Genomic DNA, 16,683 nt, shown 5'->3' on the forward strand with positions numbered 1-16,683 from the left:
TGTAAGCCTGAATGCAGTAAGACCATGTCACACACAAATATGAGCATTACTATATTGACATCTTTACTTTTCTCCAGCCTTAGTAAGTAATGACATTTGTTTACTCTCAAGATGTATGATACGTTTAACTTGTAATCTAACTTGTAACCTGTTAAATTTAGTAACCACTAGAAAAAAAGAATTGTAATTGTTGTAATAGAATGATTATCTGCTATTTACATTTTCACTCTAAAGCTCCCCCCCCCCCCCCCAGGCTGGGTCTCACGTTCCGAGTCGCACTATGTGGAGGTCCAGTCTGAAGCAGATGTCACACTGCTTTGCTCCAACTATTCCAGTTCTCCTTCTCAGATAATCTGGTTTAAACTAGTCAACAAAACCCAGCCCCAATGTATTTCCTCCATGTACAGTTCTGCTGAGCCGGCGAAATTCTGCAGTGGAGCGGAAAAAGGAAAATTTGAACTAACATCGAACAGGTCCACTCTTTTACTCAAAATCAAACACGTGGATTTGTCTGACTCTGGGTTGTATTTTTGTGGATATTCTATAATCGGACATACAGTACTGGTCAGTGCAACATTTTTAAAGGTTCTAGGTAAGAACGTTGTGTGTTGTTGAGATGCTAACATAGATATTATATCCACTATTCCAACAGATAAATTCATTTTCTACATTTGGTGTAGATCACTTCAACTTTAACTCTAGTGAACATTTTCTGACACTTGCAGATTCTGGACTCTGACCTAAGACTTTGTCCAAAAACGATTAAGGAGTGGAGTCTGCTTTATATATTAAGGGCCTCAGAAGTTGTGGTACAGGAAGACTGTAAGATAAAATATTTATATATCTGTTTAGAGAGTAATAAAAAGCTCGTGGTAAAACGAGAATGCAAAAAACTGCTATACTGTTACAACAGAATAGTCACTGCTTATACAGTATATAAATGAGACAACCGTTATAATAAGAAGTATTACTGCTCATAGCTTCTGGCCACCAGTGACAGCATCAAGCAAAATACTGCTGAGCAACACCCCAGTGGAAGAGAGGATGACATCTAGTACTGTCATTGATCTTCTATAGTTTATTCAAGTCACTTTTCAACAGCATATTACTGACTCAACCCGGCTGAGCTCTAAACTATTCACGTTTGGCATCAGGTCCTTCATTTCAAATCTAGAATAAATTGGCTATCATACCAAAGCCACATGAAGAAATGGGAGAACATCAAAATAATGCCATTATTAACTGTCTAGTATGTGACTATCACAGCAAGGAGATACTTTTTACAGAAGAGGCCGAAGGCAGCAAGACAAAAGAAGGCTGACCAAATCAAAGAGGAAAGCTTCAGAAATTCTTTGACTGGGTTTGGTTTAAACAATGAAATGGATGACACATGTCTCCGATCAATCAGAAGTCTGCTGTGTATTTACCTAATCTTTTGTTATCCTTTCAGCTCACTTGGAACCTCAATGGAGGCCATACTAAGAAAGTACCAGGTACCAAAGACTATCTACAACATTTGCCTGATGAAAAACCAAAAAAGGCAATAAAGTCACATGGCGCTAGAACAACATAGTGGAAAAACAATGAGATGTTAATTGCAGAGTCTTCACTGTATGCTGAATTCATAAGCAGCCTGTCTTCTTCCTCTTTCCAAAACAACGTAACTTGAAATGCAACTCAAAGTGAAACATAAGTGTTCTTTGGCATAAAATGAAATGTGAATTTGTAATAAAAACGGAGTATTTTATCTCATATAATGTTATTAAATATTATGATATGCTTCCTTATTGTTCCATTCTTTTAGTGGATTCCACCTACTTGCCTTTAACAAATGGATGACAGTCGACATACACTAGACGAACATAGTAAAAGAGTGAGTGAGGACACTCTGTTTACAGGAAGAGAAAGCATCAGTGTCTGAGCACAACAGAGATAAAATCATGACACATCCAAATTTAGAAACAGATATGCAGACTTGGTGATAAGAAAAAATACAATTTGCACCTACTGTGTGTGTGTGTGTGTGTGTGTGTGTGTGTGTGTGTGTGTGTGTGTATATATATATATATATATATATATATATATATATATATATATACACACAAATGTTTCAATTGTACCTTAACCTGGTTCATTCGCCGCTACGGCAACCATTAAGTGTGTGCTGTGTAAAGATTTTGCTCTTTGCTGCAGCATTGTGCACTGTGTTGCAATGTGTCCTAACAGTTGAGTTCCGCCTGTTCATTCTGTCATAATTTTAAAAAATCAATTTTAAATGTTTGCGAATTTAGTCAAAATCACATAAGACAAAGGCTCCGTCTAACCCTTCACATTCAGGATCAAAATCCTGTTTATGGCCCACTTCAGGAGCCACAATGATGTAGTTTTTGCCATAGTGTAGCACAGAAACCTTAATGTACAGAAACACAGAATGTCAATGAAAACAGCTTAACATACAAATACAGGTGACTAAAGATTGGACATTTTTGACTCTAAAAACTCAACAGAATCTGACTTTGTCTATAAAAAACTGCACTTCCTAAGAAGGAGGAGACCTTTAATAACTTTGTTAACTTAAATAGCCATTTTAATAAACCACGTTTCTCTGGATTGAAAACAACTTATCTAGACTATGAGGTACTTTGGGTTAATTTCATTTTCATTTGATTTAAAAATGAGGTGGTGTCTCAAATGTAACCTTCATTCAGCCTTTCAGTCAGCTGCTTGAACGGTTGCTTTTCTTATTCACATGCTTGTTTAAAGGGTCACGTGTATAAATATTTTAATATCAATGTTTTGCCAGCCCCCAATCTTCATGTGAGAGAAACATGCACATGTCTAAATCACATGCACAATTTTACTGATGACTGTCAAGCTCACAGGGTGAGTCAAATCGGGGGAGGGAGGGCTGAGATCATGTCACAGAAAGAGACATCACTGTGATCTGAACACAACTGACAAAAATCCTCTAAAACAAAAGCTTTGTTTCCAAGTTTAACATTAACACAGTTAGTTAACACAGGGTTTACAGTCACAGACTAACCTCAGTTGTTCCCACTTGTAAGAACTGGGATCTAAGATTTGCCCTCCTGAACTCCGTTTCTCAATTTACTTTATACCTAAAGAGGTTTGATGGAGGAGGAGACTGTAGGATACTAATGATTGGCGAATGTCCTTATAGGCAGAAAATGTTGAGAGAGGGCTGTTTTTAATGCAGGAGGGAGGACTCTATTATAACTTGACAAATGTATGTGTATAAGAACAACACAAATGCATAACCTTCTTTGGGCTAAGCATCAAGTTTTGAGCCCCCTCCCACTTTCACTTTCCACAGTGGTGAGAACACACTGTGTGAGCCAAATCGAAAGTCACAGCAGAACTGCCCTTTAGCTTTGCAATAAAACCACATGCAACAAAAACTGAAGTACTTGCACACACAAGCTTTCCGCCTTTCTTTTAGCAGTGCATGCAGTATAATTGTTATTGAGACTGTATACTCAAGGACCACAGACCTTAATTTCCCCTTGGCTAACTCTAGGATATTTTTAAAAAATAATTAATTAATGTGCACTTATTTCACTACTTCCTTATACCACAGCTCTATTCTTTAGGTAAAAAACCCTTCATACTTTATACTTGCACAATCAGATGTCCCTACAAAATGTTTGTAGCAGTTTATTGAATTGTCTACAGGGGTAGAAAGCAGTGTGTTAGCTCTTTGTAATGATGTGGTGCAGTGAAGGACTCAGTTCCATGGCAGCAAGTTGTGGTCAAAGTACACATACAGATATGTGAAAGAAGTACAGGGCTTCACATTACTCTGCATTTATTAATAAAAAATTGAGGTTTGCCTGTAATGGTGTGGGAGGCAAAACCCAACTCTCAGCCTCCTATTACTGTGTGAACAACATATTCTGGTCTTTTCTTCCATTTGGAGGTTCACAAAATGTTAAGTCTTCAAGAATGCAACATAGCAAGAGGACAATTTCTTTTCCCCAAAACCAAATATGTAAACAGGAACTGACATAATTCACATGAACCAAATGTTGTTATTTTTTATCATTATGAATTGTATTTGGTAGTACTACCCATCATCTTGAACAGATTTTTTTTTTGCTAAGAAAAACAGTGCACCTGACTTTTGAAAAAACAGACCGCGACATTTCTCGTTGACATTTTGTTTTTGTGTGAAACAAACAAAATCTTGTTTGGTGACAATTTCTATCAATTAAATATTTGCAATGTTTTTGCCAGCAGTGCAGTTTAGATTTCCACCTGCTGTTTTCTCTATCATACCCCACACTCTTCCTTTTCCAAAGTCGTTTGTTTTAATTTGGTCTAAAGAATGACTGCTGTTTAAGGGAGGAGGAGAGGAAAACAACTGTGTCTGCAACTCTGCTTTCTGCAACAATGAAGTAAATAAAAGAACTTTTATCTGAAGGGTCACCATCATCACCTGTAAAGGCAGAGGTCAAACTGCACCTGCACCAGCCAAGCCGCAGCCTGTTACAGTTAATTACCCAGTTTGTTGTCTCAAGCATCCGCTCGCTAACCATGCTGCTTTTAATCATTGTACGTTTTCTGGTTCAAGTTGTGATCAGCGTGCAGCAGCCATTTGAACCGGCTCATTTGTTTAGTCTCGACAACTAATCGGGCTGCAGCAGAGCGGCACTGTGAATAAAAATTCTGTTGCCCTGACATTGAAATGTTGGCGGTGGGCCTCCATCCATACTACATGCCCAGAGAGTTTTCACACACCATTTCGCTCACCATCTATATTCCTCCCTCCAAGGACAGCACATGTGGCATCATACACTGTCACAGCTCCAGACCAGACATCCTGATGCCCTTTTTATGATCTCCGGTGACTTTAAACATGCAACCCTCACCAAGACCGTCCCCACCATAACACAGCATGTTGACTGTCACACCAGGGGGGAGAAGACACTAGACTTGATGTATTCAAATGTTCAAGAGGCCTAAAGCTCTCCCAAGTCCATCCATTATCTGTAACCACTTCTGTTCAGGTTCATGGCTGATTAAAGCCTACCCCAGCTGTCATTGGCGAGAGGTGGGGTATGCGCTGGACAAGTATCTCACGGCCAACACAGATAAACATACGCTAACACAGCCATTCACAACCATGGTCAATTTAGAATCACCAGTAAAACAAACATGCAGCCTCCCATACTCGAGACTATCCAGAGAAAACTTGGGGAGGTCATGCAAATCCTTCAGTGTTAGGAGGCAGGCTAACCACTCCCCCACCATGCTGGCCATATTTACCTCAACTACAAAAGTAAAAGGTTTCTAAGAAAACAATGTTGGATGGCCTTCCTGTTGCAAACCTACCATTTTTATCCACGATCAAGACCGGTTCCAGGGTGGCCCTTGGTGGCTCGGCACGGGTGGGGTAGGATTCAAATGCTATACCCTAAAGCCTATTTAAAATTTTATAGACTGATATTTTAGCAGTTACAGTAATGCAAGCCAGTGTCTTCTTGTGCCAGTCCCAAGTCTGGACAAATGCAGAAGGTTGTGTAAGGAATGGCATACGACGTAAAACACATGCCAAATTAAAAATGCAAATCATGACTTTCACACAGAAAATTATTTCCATACCAGATCGGTCGGGGGCTGGTTAAACAACAATCACCACCGGTTTTGTTGACCTACAGGGCACAGATGTAAATTGGGCTACTGTTGGTCTAAGAAGTTGAGGAGGAAGGCGTGTTTTAAGGCAGAGACAGAAAAGGAAAGCCAAGAGTATAGGACTGACAGAACAAAGGTGATGAGAATGTGATGGGCAGGTTGGTCTTCAGGACAGGAACACAGAAGGAGGTAAACTTTGCAAAGAGGATGGAAATGGCTGTAGAGCACACTGTGAATATATCGGTAGAGGGATGCTGAGTTTGGAGCTGCCAGGCAGGAGGTCTAGAGGAAGATCAAAGAGGAGATTTATGGATTTAATGAGTTAGTTGGTGTGAGAGAAGAGGATGCAGAGGATAGAGTTAGATGGAGGCACATGATTCGCTGTGGTGTTCAAAGTGTGTCTGTATCAGAAGGTTTGAATTTGCAACATTGTTTTGCAATTATTGAGTTATAAACCAAACAGTGATGACTCAAGAAATTGGGATATATTTAGGAGAGCTGAAGATATACAGTAGTTAAATATACTTTCAAACAAGCAACTAGCAGAACTTTGATAGTGAGTATGCAAGCTACCGAAACAAGATATTAGAATAAAATATTAAAAAAATAAAACACAAGAACTTGGGATCATGGTTATTAAGTCTAGGACAGCTTAAAGTAGGATTTGGGAACAATGAAAAAAAAAAGTTAATTTCGAGGATGTGTGTAAAATATTAGATTAAAACATAGCGCTCGCTAAGAAGCGGTTTATGCATCCACAAACAATAGGACTCAACACTGTGACTAGGAATGAGGAGGAAGTTCTGTGACTCCTGGTGGCTGTGAGGAGAACTGCAGGTTGGTATTTGAGCTTGGTTCAGGAATAAAACTGCATTCCTGATGCAACCCTACCCCTAGAGTACTGCAAGTATATCACAGATAAGTATAACACACGGATGCCTCCATCTGTATAAGCAGTTGATCACGATCAGTATTAGCAGATACCTAATACAGAAAGTACTGGATCTGTATTAAATTGCTATATCATGGGAGCAGCAGAAGAGCTGCACAAAGTTGAGTGGATTGATTTCGATTCTCATGCCACCACTAGCTTGATTCACCAAAATTCCAAAATGTAACTTTAATAAGTAACTACATCAGCAATAATAGCATTATTTATTCTTATTAACATACTTACCCAAACCTAACTTGTGTAGTTTGGAAATAATTTATCTTTTATGTTTATATGTGATAGTATCTTTGGTCACTGTACTTTGGTTTGAATACTTATTATCATAACATAACATTGTCTCAAAAATAGTTTGGTCTTCTTGAGGCACTTAGTTGAAAGCAGTTACGTAGCCACCTTTAGCAACAGAAACAACTAAAACCAGCCCACCTCTTCATGATGACAGTCTACCCTTCCTGGATCACACTTCAATTAAGAACAGAGCTTCAGTCATGTGCACAATGATGAACTTTACCTTGATGACAGCTTTACTTCTCTGCAGCCTCAGTAAGTGCCTGATTTAAATCATGTTCAACTTCCCTGCATCTTCCCGGCTATCAACTGGAACTGATACTGTATCATATTCAAAAGATTTGGGGCTTTCTATGACTTTTCAGGTTAATTGAATACAATCTAATGTTGCAATAAAAGATGGATAAACAATTTTTAAGCCTTTTTTTTCCTGCACATTTTCAATTCATGCTTTTATTCAGTTGAGGTCTAACTGCCCAACACATTGGTGTTTCATGGGTGAGGAGCCACTTAGATTTGCACTGAAAGCGAGAAGGGAGCATCACGCAGCACTGCAGAACCAACACTGCATTAAATCCACATTAAGTCCTACCTGTCAGCAGCGTAAAGGGGCCAGCGGCCAGACAGACTATCTAGATTTTATTAGAGATACAGTTCTCATGTAGGCTCAGACTCTGCACTGGGATTTTCCAATACCTGTGGCAGAGGGTGGACAAAGTGAAACGAAAAAGCTCAGTGACAACAGGAGCCCAATTTATTAATACAGATACTGGTAAAGGTTTGCAACAGCTTTTCAACAGAATTAAGGAGACGACCTCCCCTAAACACACTAAACTGATTAGTTTACGTAACGTATCTTACACCCCAACTGCCATCATTCCACCAGTGACAAACAGCACATATCCATATGATACGATACCTTCAGATGTCTGCTTCCAAACCACACCTAAAAAAGGCTTTCTGGTTTTGTCCTCTTGTCAAACATCTTTCAAAACACTTGAAATTTACAACACTCACTTATCTGGACCTGGTGAAGACTCAGGATTCAAAGAACTTTACTGATCCCTTAGGGAAATTGTGTTGCTTTGTTACAACTGCTTCCCATGGGATAAGTAGAAATGAAAGGAAAAACACCTCAACCAAACCAAAAGACAATACACATAGCCTAACAAACAAATACAAACGACTGAAATTCAACTAAAGTTGAAGAGCTTTAGGCCTCTTGAACATTTGAATACATCGGGTACAGTGTCTTCAACCCCTGGTGTGACAATCCACATACTGTGTGAAGGTGGGGACGGTCTTGGAGAGGGTTGCATGATTAGAGTCACCTGACAACATAAAGAGGGGGGGTCAGGATGTTGGCTCTGGAGCCCAGCTGTTACACAGTGTATGATGCCACATGCGCTGTCTGCAGAGGGAAGAATATAGATGATGATCAATATGGCATGTGAGAACTCTCTGGGCATGTAGTGTAAACGCAGGCCCACAGACATATTTTCTTCCACCCCAATGCTTCTTAACAGCTCAGCAAACTCTCGCTGTTTTTCGTCCTTTTTTGTCCTGGATGTTTAAAGTCTGAAGGAAGCTTAAAAGCTTAAAAAATGCCAGTCTGCTGCAGCCTGATCAACTGTTTCCGACTGTAAACAAATGAGTGGGCTCCATGGTTAGAAAGCTTGACGCAAAAAAGTAGGTACGTAGAAGTACTTACAAATACAAAAAGGAATAAAATTAAGAATAAAATGAAATAAAAGAAATACACCTACAGAAGGACAGTAACTGCAAAAGGCTGCAGGTCAGCTCGTACAAAAAAATGTTATATGCCCCCAACAATGTGTTTTGAAAGTGAATCTTTAATAGGAAATAACTTGTTAGGTAAAGTCATTACTGAACAAGATATTTCTGTTTTGTCTTGCTTTGATCAAAGCCCTCGTGGTAAACCGTTAAGTTCCAGGTCCAACTGTGACACACATGACACCCCCTTCTATGGATGTATAAAATTACCCATCATTCCTTGCACATGATCACTTTTTCAGTAAGCACTGGTAAGACAAAGTTATGAATCGTTTTCTCAAAATCAGTAAAAATACATTTTAATTTGTCCAGGTTCCTCAGTTGGAAGAAGCTAGATTTGAGAACTCAGTTTATGTGTTACTGAGTTTGTCAAATGTGTGATGGCCTAAGCCAGATCTGGGTTCTGTCTTTCTCTGTGTGCGTGTGGCAGTGTTTTTTCTTGTATTACAGGAAGCCAGTGGGTGGAGCTGAGATTTAGGCATGCCGTACACCTGTGTCAACTGGGTTAAGGTTCCTATAAAGGAGGCCTTAAAGATCAGCTCAGTCTCTTCCCCTGGGCCTGCTTACTGAGTTCTCTCTTATTTTGTCTACATTGCATACAACAGTGATCTGCTCACAAACATAAGTTGAATCTTTATATACTCAATTAAAATATGTTGAGTTAATTGAGAACCTTGTGTGGCCTCCCTTCTTTGTCGCATACTGTTGAGCCAGGTTGTGACAAATGTCATTGCCAGGTTCCTTGGAGGGGTTTGCTTAAACCTTTTTTCTCTACTTTTAATTAAAAACATTCAACAAAGACCCAGAGTTTTGATTCTGTTTTTTTTTTTTAACTCAGCTTTGTGATTCACAGAAAGACTTAAGATGTCCTTAAGATATCAAAAGACATCTGAAGCCTGTCCAGTACAATATAATGTACTCCAATACAGTAGCTCTGCCATAAATTCTAACTAATGGTTGGTGGTATTGTACTGGAGTGCATTACATTTAATGGTGGTTGTAATACTTTTGCTCCCCATCCAAACATTAGAACCATTATATAATGTAATCCAGTATGATCTAAACAATAACAATGTAGTTTTAACTTGTAAACAAACTGTCTGCTATAAATAAATGCCATAGATGCATTGGGTTTTTTTGGTAAATACTATGTGCATTATGCTTGGAGACTTCCGCCGCCTCCAGCTCAGAGCAGCTCAAAGTAGAGTTTTTCTATGTTTAGCCCCTGTTGTTCTGAGTGACACATTGTCACCTGTTTAACAGGAAGAGAAGAGTGCACTGTGGTCTGAGCATATCTAAGTTGAATGTCTTGAGTTTAGCTCATGGAATTTAAAGTGTCCACAGCTATATAAGACCCTAAGACACATTTGTGACCTGTCCAGGCTGTACCCCAACTCTCACCTGCTGACAGCTTAGACCCTGCAACCCTGAACATGATAAGGGGTTAAAATAATAGATGGACGGATTACCTGAATTATGTCTGAATTATAGACAATCTATAAATAACTGAAATAGTACTAGAAGTCTATGTGGCAATTTAAAAAAGATAAAGTTTGGAAGCACCAGGGCTCTTTCTAGAGTTGTTCATCTGAACAAAGCAAAAACGGTCTTGGCTAAAACCCAATGGTCACATTAACAGAGTTTTAGAAGTCCTCTAAAAAGATAAGAACATATGTCAAACACATGTAACTTGCATGCTGTTTTGAAGACTCTGCAATAATTTTTATAGTTAGGGCTAAATGTTTTGTATATTTCATACTGATGGACACGGTCTTCAGGCTAGCATTCTACACATTTTCCTGACAACTTTTCTGTGGTGACTTTAATAACAAACATCCCACCCCCTCAACATTCAAAGCAACCATACTGGAGCATAGTGCAGCAGTGGACACTGCACAGCTACAGACATATGCACCATGAGGACCTTCAGCCTAATAACAGCTTTAAGTCTCAGTATTCTCGGTAAGTATTGGTCATTACATTACCATCAACTGTATTCCTAATTTATCTCTTATCCACCAGAATTCAAATGTTTCATTTAAAATTTGTTTAATAGAAAATTGATGTCTGTGTTTCAGGCTGGATCTCTTTCTTAGGTGTAGAGTCTCACGGTATGGAAGCCAATTCTGGTGAAGATGTCACACTGTTGTGTGCGAACATGTCCAAATATGACTCCTTTACGTTCTGGTTCAGACTGGACACCACAAACAGGGGCAGGTGTATCTCTGTTCTATTCAGCGTTAATAGCGATGTTGCATACTGTGATGGATTTCAAAATGGAACATTTGAAACAACAACCAACATCTCTACTATCTTTCTCAAAATCAAACGAGTGAATGTTTCTGACTCTGGAATATATTTCTGTGGATTTTACACAAGTGCTCGGCTCCTTCTCAGTGTAATACATTTAAATGTTAAAGGTAAGTTCACTGCTACATTTCTTTCATTTTCATTTACATTTCTACATTTTTTTCTTTCAACACAGCAAATTCAGAACTTTGATACAAATGAAAAATATGGCAGTTTAAATATCATAATGTAAAATTTTATTAAAAAGGTGCTGATGAACATGATGACATGAAAAGTAAGTGTCAAACTAAGATTTGTCTTGTTTTGCAGATTATTATCCAAGTCTCAAACTACCAAGTATGTGTCTAACTTAATGTTTTGATTGTAGAAAAATGTGATGAAACAACAAAGCTGATAAGTGTGATCCTTGGTTTTCTGGCTGTTGTCCTTGTAATGGTCATCATTGGTCTGGTTGTTAAAAACAGGAAACTTAAGAAAGGTATGTTTGAATGTTTATGTATTTTATTTGAATATATGTTTTTCTCACCCTTGTTTAAAAATTGTTTAATAAGGTATCACAACATACCCTTAATAAAGATATTTATACCTGTAAGAAACAGGTTCAAGTACATGTCTCTAGATTAAACTGTCCAGGATTACACTTCATCTAGGTATAGCGAAATTAACTTTTTTAATAAAATTAACTTTAAAATTTCCCAAACTTAACAACCATTGTCTCAATTGTGTAGCTCACCAGTAAATCACCATCAAAGTTCAGCTAGTTATCCACTGTGCTCGTATTTCTGAAGGAAAAAAACTTGCAACTATCTTATCTTTTATACCTAGGACTTCAACTATGCAACAGTGACTTTATACTATACTAGCTACAGTAACACCCAATATTAAGAATGATTATTTAGCCAGCAAATGCACGTCATGAAACAGTTTTTAATGCTATTTTGTCCACCCATTTAATATGTTAGCGAGGACTGGCTAAATAAAATTTTCTGGCATCCAAAGCTGAATAAAATCCTCTCCGAGTATGAACATGAACTAAACCTTATCATCTTCAAAAACTACATGGTCTCAACTATATATTAATGAAATAGAAACTGGGTACTGTTTAATAAGAATGAGCATAAAATCTGTCACTGTCACTGATCCCTGTGTTCCTACGTCCGCTGCTCAAAGGGATTCTGCTGACAGCTACACCTACAACAGGGTCCTGTCTGGTTTAGTACTGTTGGGGCTGCTGTTTCTGTGTTCACCAGAACTTGTGGCACATTAAGATAAATGTTTATCGAGTATGGCACAAACAGCTTTACATAACTTACAGAACTAGCTCTTAGTAAATGTGCTCTTAGCATTTAGGGATTAAACAACAACCTTGTTGTGGTGACATTTATTTTAACAATTTCTCATTAAAACATGTTTGTACTAACTGAATAGAGAAAGTTATTTGATAGAAAAAAAATTTTAATCTGACATTTTAAAATGACTTTTTTTAAAACTTTTAATCTGAACTAGTTTTGCACCCAACTATACAATGAGCATGAATAATATGACAAGATTTCTTCTTTTTTTAGCTTATGACGAAGGAAAACATCTTCAACAGAGCAAGGTGATCAAACCTTTACTTTTATAAATGATTCAGAATTTAATAAGTTGAATAATTACTTTGTTTTACTTTTAAACTGTGTGAGATGACTAACAAAAAAAACTTGAATATTTAACAGAGTCCGTGCTCCGAGGACCTGACTTATGCAACAGTGAATTTTCGGCCAAAATGGAGACAAAGAGAGCCAGAAACCAATGCATAAACTGGTACCAGATAGACTCCGTACCTGAAACTGCAATTCAGAATTAATCTAATAATGAATAATTGGGTATTTAAATGATATTGGTGGGTGTTGCAATTTGCAGTGAGGTTGCAATGTTTTACATTGTGTAAAGAATATGAATAATATGAAGAAGGAACAGTGAGGACTTTAATGACTCTCCAAGATGAAGGTCTGAAGCAGTGAAATTGTGTGTGAGATACACATGTAATGTTTGACACAAAATGAAGACACTGTGTGGTCTGAGATCATACTGGCTTTTTAGAAACTGAAATCACATTAATCACAAACTGAACAGTGATTAATGGCAGCCTTTCTAATCTAATACTGATGTAACCATCCCAGTGACCTCTCTATTGCTTTATATTTATGGTTTATATTATTTAAAAAATAACATACAAAACACCAATGTAGTAACTTTTTTCATGCATGTGTATAATAGTTCTATATAAATAATGTCCGAGGAATAAAAATAACATTCAAATGTTAAACTGCGTGAGCAAACCGTCACTGTACTTCTCACCATTGTTATCTCTGTAACATACTGGTCTAAAACTTGAACTAAGAAACAGACCAGTGTTAGTTCTTTAGATGATGTCTCAGCATTTTTTCCACAGTCAACTAGCTGAAAAACCAGAGCTCTTGTGCAAGCACAGCACTGCAGAACATTATGGCCATTTGGAGCATCTGGGGCAACATTTAAAAAAAACATTTGGTTTAGTTTCACCGTTCTAACAGAGAGTCTAATTGGCTTTGAATGTATTATTTTACACGTGCATTGTTTGTTTGTGTTTTTGTTTTTATTTTTAAAGCACTGTGGCTGTATTTAAAATAAAGACACCAACACACGCATTTGTGCACTTTAAACTGTAGTGGAAAACAGCACTGTCTACATCAGTGGGTAATCTGTATACATCCACACTTCAGAAACTCACACACCACTAGTCTAGCTTCATAGCCTAAGTAAAGGTTCTTAATTCATAGCCATTTGGGTTATTTGATGTTGGACAATGGTATAAATATTCATTCATTGTAATGAAAAGCACTACAGTTTAATAGTGTAGCCAGCTACCTAAAAGTGGAATTTAATACTAAAATTGAAAAGACTGCCAGCAACAGTTGCAAAAGGTCAAAAACCTTATACTGTTATTTGAACAACAATTGTTGGCATGTTGCCTATATTAGAATATGTACCATTAATCTGCAAGTGTTGCTGGCAGTTTGATCTTCTCAGTTTTCTTCTCCACGTTCATGCATCAGATTGTTTCAGAAGTTGTTCCTTCAAATTTGACACCTACTCTTCAAACCTCCAAGCTCAACCCGACACTCAAATGCGCACATGCAGACTTAGAAATATATACTTGCTTTTATTACCCTATGGGATCTTTTCTTTATCATAACTAGTACTTGCCTAACTCTAACCAAAAAGCAACTATTCACTGTAAAGGTCAGCAGTCGGCCAATGTTGGGCCATCGGTGAGCATCACTGTTGGTACTATTGCCCACACACACACACGTATGATCTAATTTGGATTCATAATATAAATACATACATTTACAAAAGGACTGTAGTTAACTTCAAATTTGAGGAATTTCTATTTCAGTTTCTCCATTGTTGGTTTCTAGGCTAGTTTGTGCTCCGTACAATCTGATAAATAATACATATAGTAATACACATAGAATAATCATAAAACTCATAAAAATCCTTGGAAATTCATAAGCCACCCAGCAGTATTTAAAGTAATTCATCAGCTCATCTCTATCATTACCAGCTGCAACATTAAAGTGACACATTAATGCATCGGGCATTTTATTCCAATAAAAGAACATTCATTTATGTGATGTCTAATGTCACAAAAGTAGTTTGAGCTGATACTACTGTTCTTTTACTGTAGTAGCATTTTGAATGCAGGACTTTTCATTGTAACAGAGTATTTATATACTGTGGTATTGCTATTTTTAAGTAAATGATCTGAGCACCTCTTTAGCCACTAATTCATTATTAGGTGCATTGCCTGAGAAAGTAAAGGATACTCATACTCATGCTGCGACAGCTACCCACGCAAGCAAGGCACAAGCAAAATGTCAGTGACCTTCGAGAACCTTCTTCCAAATTAAACTCCTTACTGACAGCAGTTACCATCATGTCTACAGCAGATTTTGTGTGCTTTTTAAAATAATACTGGTATTACCAGTATTTTGAATTGATAAGATTCACTAATTCTCCACTCTGGTCTACAAGGTCCTCTGTCCGGCTTCTTTTCCAAATGTCCCTGCCCTACCCATGGCACATTACTTGAAAAAGGTGTGTTTGGTCTATCAGAAGAGAGAGAGGGAAGACAAACGGAATTGCTAGCTTCTGATTAACATAAAACACCAAATTCAATAAAATGAATAGCATAATTGTTATAATCACGTAATTTTTCAAGTCATTTGTTAAATAAATTACAAAACATTTTCTTGTTTGACTTATATATATATAATATATTATATATATAATATCTGAAGTTATGCATTTTAAAATTTTTGCTACTATTTTGCTACTGCATTATAATATGATAGAATCCTAATATATTATTTTCTTGAAGGTTCTTGAAGAGCCATCAACTTTGCTTAAAACTGATGTGGACAAAACAATCAGAGCATTCAGTAAGCTGGCAAACAAGCTTGTGTCCATAGCTCCAAACAGTGAACTCAAACATCTCTGCCTACAGTCAGTTGACAACAGCCAAACAAAAACAGAAAGAAATGATAAGCACACATGTCCATGACGTCCTAGAATGTTTTTTTAGCTTCATCCCAAATACCACTTTTCAGGGCTCTGACAGGAACATCTGATAGAAAACTTCTTTTAATTTGCCAGGCCCAAGGCCTCTAAAACCATGATCTCTAACAGGAAGTTGACAGGCTAACTTTAAACTTTTGGAATGGCTTCCAATTTTGAAATAGTGTTGACCATGCTTAAAAATCAGCCCTGTGCCACAAAACCAACACATATTATTTAGCTCTACCAAAAGAGGAGTTGTCAAATATCTAACCAGAGTTCTACTACAAACTTGGTTTTGGCTACATAATAAACGTATTTGTTGTATAACTCAACTTCATAGCATAAAATAAAATAAAATAAATAAATAAATAAGTTAAATCCTAATGTTGTCATGACAGTCATGCCCATGATAACGTGAATTAAAGTTTTTATTCACAACAGTATACACTATCCAAAAGGTGTTAAGGCACCTCTCCTGTCCTACGATCTGTACATTGGTATCCTTGCTCCCACAGATTTCTGTATGAAAGCTAAGAGTTTCACTGAATTAGGTGAATTAATTAGGTGAATCCAACTCAGAAAAACTTTAGGCTTTGAAGGTGTTTGTACAGACATCTATAATTTTATTTAGAGAGAGGCAGCCATAGGAAGTTGACAAATTTATATTGGATGATTTTCAGGTTAGATGGTGAACACAGTGATACTTTGCGCGCATTCTGTTTCAAAGAGACTGCCTGCCATCTATTTGTCATGAATAAGGTTTGTTGGAATTTTTAAGGTGCTTTTTGTGTTCTGAAGCTTGAAACTTTGACTAGAATAATCGCAATAGCTGTGCAAAGAGTGGCAAATGCCATTAATGTCTCCTAGTGTGCCAGCACATTGTAAGAAGAGGTTGTTACAGTCTTGTTACAGAAAACTACGAGTATAGAAAAGCTGCAATGAATAATTAATTAATGAGTATGTCCATTGTTAGATAATTATTCTGCAACTGTTTTAATATTCATATTAAAGTTGATGTTGTTAAAATTGGCATGCAAAATATTTGCTGATAAAATATATAATGTGTTAATGTAAATTTTACATTTTGCTGTTTCTTAAAGATA

General features: G+C 37.3%; 2 long non-coding RNA genes across 2 annotated transcripts; both read left to right on the forward strand.

The window, feature by feature from the left end:
* LOC137138244 (uncharacterized) lies at positions 1–1,734 on the forward strand. Its single transcript, XR_010915916.1, has 3 exons — positions 1–82; positions 254–592; positions 1,451–1,734. It is a non-coding gene; the product is annotated as an uncharacterized lncRNA (long non-coding RNA).
* Positions 1,735–11,235: 9,501 nt separating this feature from the next.
* On the forward strand, positions 11,236–15,081 carry LOC137138246 (uncharacterized). Its single transcript, XR_010915918.1, has 3 exons — positions 11,236–11,474; positions 12,562–12,596; positions 12,712–15,081. It is a non-coding gene; the product is annotated as an uncharacterized lncRNA (long non-coding RNA).
* Positions 15,082–16,683: the final 1,602 nt, after the last annotated feature.

Source organism: Channa argus, chromosome 12 (genome assembly GCF_033026475.1).
Source record: "Channa argus isolate prfri chromosome 12, Channa argus male v1.0, whole genome shotgun sequence".
Taxonomy (NCBI): domain Eukaryota; kingdom Metazoa; phylum Chordata; class Actinopteri; order Anabantiformes; family Channidae; genus Channa; species Channa argus.